The sequence below is a fragment of the Palaemon carinicauda genome, chromosome 1 (genome assembly GCF_036898095.1).
Source record: "Palaemon carinicauda isolate YSFRI2023 chromosome 1, ASM3689809v2, whole genome shotgun sequence".
Classification (NCBI taxonomy): Eukaryota; Metazoa; Arthropoda; class Malacostraca; order Decapoda; family Palaemonidae; genus Palaemon; species Palaemon carinicauda.
Genome location: NC_090725.1, coordinates 143,287,378 through 143,292,377, shown reverse-complemented (window position 1 = coordinate 143,292,377; position 5,000 = coordinate 143,287,378). Strand labels below are relative to the sequence as shown.

At 34.2% G+C, this 5,000-nt stretch overlaps 1 protein-coding gene across 2 annotated transcripts in view; it reads right to left on the bottom strand.

Annotated features, from left to right (window-relative positions):
- Window positions 1–3,259, bottom strand: part of LOC137652338 (uncharacterized) — a 324,403-nt gene extending 321,144 nt beyond the window's left edge. Inside the window, exon 1 of one of the 2 annotated variants that reach the window (XM_068385686.1) lies at window positions 3,069–3,259. The gene's annotated coding sequence lies outside the window, so the exon portion shown is untranslated. The remainder of the gene's footprint in view (window positions 1–3,068) is intronic. The other variant, XM_068385695.1, reaches the window with a different exon arrangement.
- Between the last annotated feature and the right edge of the window lie 1,741 nt (window positions 3,260–5,000).

The following is a 5,000-nucleotide window of genomic DNA, read 5'->3' as shown; positions in this document are numbered from 1 at the left end:
TATAAACAAAATATACATACACACACACACATATATATATATATATATACATATATATATGTATATATATATATATATATATATATATATATATATATATATATATATAGTATATATACAAGCGCACAAATAGGCTCACAAATTCACATTTCAAACCGTGAACATTCAAAAATTTACCATATGTCAAAACACATAGCTAGATAAGAAAAAACACTAATAAAATCCTTCACAAATTTATCATCATACAAATATACTCAATATATAACAAAGTCGTAAAGAAATGGAAAGAAAAGGTTATTTTTATCAACATAAACCAAGTGACATAAACCAAGTATCATAATCAGCCGACAAACATATACAAATACTCACAATTAAATACAGAGCTCAGTTAAAAAGAGCACTTCCTATCGCAACCACCGACAGATAATCGCTCACCCCTTTGTTCTCTTATTTTCTATGAGCCCGCCTAGATAAGGAACGATATAAGGTTGTATACTTCGTTGATGTTAGCAATAATAGAAAAGTAATAGAATCATTGATAGAAATTTATAATGATAGATAACATTTCCAATTAGGTAGCACGAGTCTCCATTTCAGCTTTGTGATTTGGCTAAGGAGGACAAGCAAGCCACTTAGCAGGACCTATGAATCTCCTTTTAGGTCTTGGGACCATAGGACGCGTAACTCTTGATGAGCGGATAGGTAGATGCAGAATTATATGAATAAAATGTGTCATTCGAATCAAAACGAGGAAATCATTGAATTAGCAGAAAAAAAAAAAGAATCAAACCAAAAGTTGAACAACAATAGAAGGAAATTGAATGAATGCAGAATTCCTCTCGAAACCTTTGTACCTCGGAAAGGATTTCAAGATTGTTAGATTTAACAGCTTTCCAAGAATACAGCAATTAGAAACAGCATCAAATTTGATCCGACACATTCTAGAATCTAAGCACTCGTGATTTATCTCAGTAACCCACACGATAGATGTCTAAGTTGTCAAACTAAACGACTGAAAAGTGAAATATCAATAACAAATACATGGTAGAGAAACGAACATTTACCGACCTAAATGAGTAATTAATCAGTACTACAATACATAGTCCAGAATCTATAACTCTAGGTTCAATTTCTTAAGCTTCCGTAATTATAACAAGACAATGATAAGGACGGGAAAGCCATTAAAAGAGTCAAACTTTGGCGACTCTCCAAAAGTAATTAACACAACAAACTTGGATTTCACTTAAAGAGGGTTTTGGTCAATATCAACGACCTGATTGTAAATAGATAATACTGTTACGAAAAGCTAGCATGGACAATAGCCACAGAAGAAAAATGAGACGAATCAAATAAGACCAAATTCATCTTCAAGATAATCTAAATCATTAATAACATCTATAAAACTTAGATCTACAAGTTCTGCGCAAAACTTAAACGCGTAAGGTTACAAAAGATTAAACCAAAAATAACAATACCATCAACAGCTTACTGATGGTTTAACAGATTTCAGTGAAATCTTTGAAAAATGTTCCCACATATTCTGCATCCGTATCTTTCATCTCAGTGATCCAAGCGTGAATGAGTAAAGGTCACAACCTAACTTCCTCTAGACGGGCTTCACGGGAGTGAATCGATACGGCAACTTGTTGGTGCGAGGCACACTTTTTTTTTTTTTTTTTTTTGTGTCAATCTCATCCCCCGCATCAATGATTAGTGCACATACATGATTCGAACAGGCATCAATAGAAAATGAGGCGAGATAAGGTGTAACTTTATTTCTAGAAATAGTTATCCCTTGTCGCTTCTAAGTTGCTAATGAATAATAGTTAATATATTCATTTACATGGGTCCACAAAAAGCTAGTCTCCAATACCAAACAGATGATAAAGTCGGAAACAAAAAACGAATAATGCATCTTACTGGAGTGGACGCGAAAAATATAAAATAAATTATGTGCATTTCTTATTAAGTTCTTTTCTCTTGAGAAAAAAAAATCAAGATCTCGTTCAGTGCTATTCGACGTTCTAAAGAATTTGAATCATGCCCCCCCCCCCCCAGCCCCCTCTCTCTCTCTCTCTCTCTCTCTCTCTCTCTCTCTCTCTCTCTCTCTCTCTCTCTCTCTCTCTCTCTCTCTCGTGATAACAAAACACTGTCATAATCTTCTTAGATGAATTTTTAAAGCCAGTGAAAATCTTGTATTTTTTAAAACTGTCAATGAGAAAATGTTTAAATAATGCACTTTCATTACGAGTGTTTTCTCATTAGAAGAGAGTACGAGGAAGCAAAAAAGTTTTCATCGATCCACTCGAATAGAAAAAAAAGTTGCTTCCGTGAATGGTACTTCACTATTTTTCTATCTACAACGCAAAAGAAACCCAATTAAATAGATTCCAACCACGATAATGAAGTCACTAAAAGCTAACGCTCACATAAAAATAGGCCTTTTCAAACATTGTTGTTCCAAAGCCCAGTCAATTATACCTTCCTTTGAAATTACTGAGAATGAATAAAATTCAAGACTAGTGAAGACTTCCTGAAATCCAAATACAAGAAAATCATGGTATTACAACTTTCATAACAAAAATAAATAAATAAAAACAATTAAGTTTCTTTATAGTTGATTATCATCCTTCTCATTTTCCGCAAACACATACACACAAAAAGACAAATGATACACGGTCACAGGTGTGTTTACCAAACCTGGATCTATCAACATCAATATTGACTTCAAACATCAACGTCCTCGTTGGAGCAATATAATCAAGTTGTCCATCACTGTTTGCATTTACTGCAATGCACCAGTATATTAATGATTAATTCTCATTTTTCTATTAATCACTATTCTCTTTAAGCCTTTTAATCGACATTAAATCCTTCTTTTATCCCACCACACAGGCATAAAATATTTTCATATGTCGTCTGAGTGACATTCCATATCAGTGAGACCGCCAGGGAAGAACATGAATAACAGGATCCATGCAATTACTTTCAATATTCGATTTGGCTTTTAAAAATTAACAAAATGAAACTAGCCATCAATACACACAATTGTTCACTTCATCACCTACACAAAACACAAGTATTTTTATATCTTGAACTTCTCCCTCTTAATATGCATCTTTTTTATCTCTCTTTTTTCATTCTTAGTTTTGCACGGCAGCTCTTACGAAAGCGAACTACGAAAGAGAGGGAGAGAGTTGCAGAAAAAGAGGGAGCGAAGATCGAGAGAGAACACACCACGCTCCACCTTTCTCTCACAGTGCCATCAGCTGACTAACCCAACAACCAGGGCAAGCGAGCTAAAGAGAGAGAGAGAGAGAGAGAGAGGGAGAGAGAGAGTCAGCCTCTTTGAGCCGGAGGCACCAACACCTCATCTCTGGCACTGGCAATGCCACTACGCCTCCCATTCCCTCGGCGTTTTCCCCTCTCTCTCTTTCTCAACAATCCCCACCCATTCATCTCTCTCTCTCTCTCTCCCCCCCCCCCCCCCTCTCTCTCTCTCTCTCTCTCTCTCTCTCTCTCTCTCTCTCTCTCTCTCTCTCTCTCGTTAACCATCTCCAAACGCGCTACCAGAGCCCTAATGCCCATAAGATATAGGTGCCCCTTTCAACTCTTGAAAATTTTACTCTTAGTTATGCTTGTAATGCAAAGGCTTTCTTGCAAATCAAAAGAAGTAATCATGCGGATCTCTCTCTCTCTCTCTCTCTCTCTCTCTCTCTCTCTCTCTCTCTTGCTCACTGATTCTTATTCATATATATATATTATCTTTTAAGTACTTGCTTGGATCGATAGCAGTAAATTTGTATTCATATTAGTCTTACAAAAGAGTATAAATATCAACAAATTAGTAGCCTCTCTCTCTCTCTCTCTCTCTCTCTCTCTCTCTCTCTCTCTCTCTCTCTCTCTCTCTCTCTCTCTTTTCCTCCCTTTGTTTTGTCTGGGCTCGTGCTGCACACCACAAAAACTGTCGGCGTATATTGAAAGTGTGCATATGTGACATGAAAGTTGGGATTCGACATAATAATTCGGAAGAAAAATTATTCTTATTAATTTTTTTTTTGCCTCAATCTGTTGACTTATAATTGTACTCAATTCTATACATACATATATATATATATATATATATATATATATATATACTTACATATATATATATATATATATATATATATATATATATATATATACGCACACACATATATATATACATATATATATATATATATATATATATATATATACATATATATATATATATTATATATATACATACATACATATATATACTGTATATATGTCCACTTTAGATTCACTGTTATAATCAATTATGGGGAAAAATTATAATAAGTAGAAATATTACCTAAAATTTTATTAATAATAATAATATAAAAAGATATAATAACAATAATAATCATCACTAATACTATTTTCAACATAATACCAGCAAAATGAAAAAAAGAAACATTAAAAGAAAGAGAAAACCACATGCATATCACAGCGAAAAACAAAGACCCTTGAATATAAAATAAATAAGAATTAATAAACACGAATTTCGGGAAGAAAATAAGAACTGCCTCTCTCAAATCTCGGGAAAATCCCTTTATTTCTTACGCAGTAAATCGTTTTCTCCGAAATTCCAGTCTCTCTCTCTCTCTCTCTCTCTCTCTCTCTCTCTCTCTCTCTCTCTCTCTCTCTCTCTCTGTAATCTTATCATTACATTTTCTCTTCTCTGCTACCAAGTAAGCAACTGTCATAAGTCTCGTTTGAGAGAGAGAGAGAGAGAGAGAGAGAGAGAGAGAGAGAGAGAGAGTATCAAATGATGGTTCCCCCTCAAGCTTCTACTTTGTACTTAGAGGTATTCCGTTAAGTAAGACATTCGAAACTTTGCCATGGTTTGAACGATTGCAATAAGTTTATGAATAATGATAACAATAATGAACAGTGCAGAGATATTTCATTATCTTTCCTCCAAAAAACCGGATGATGCAAATATTTTAGGA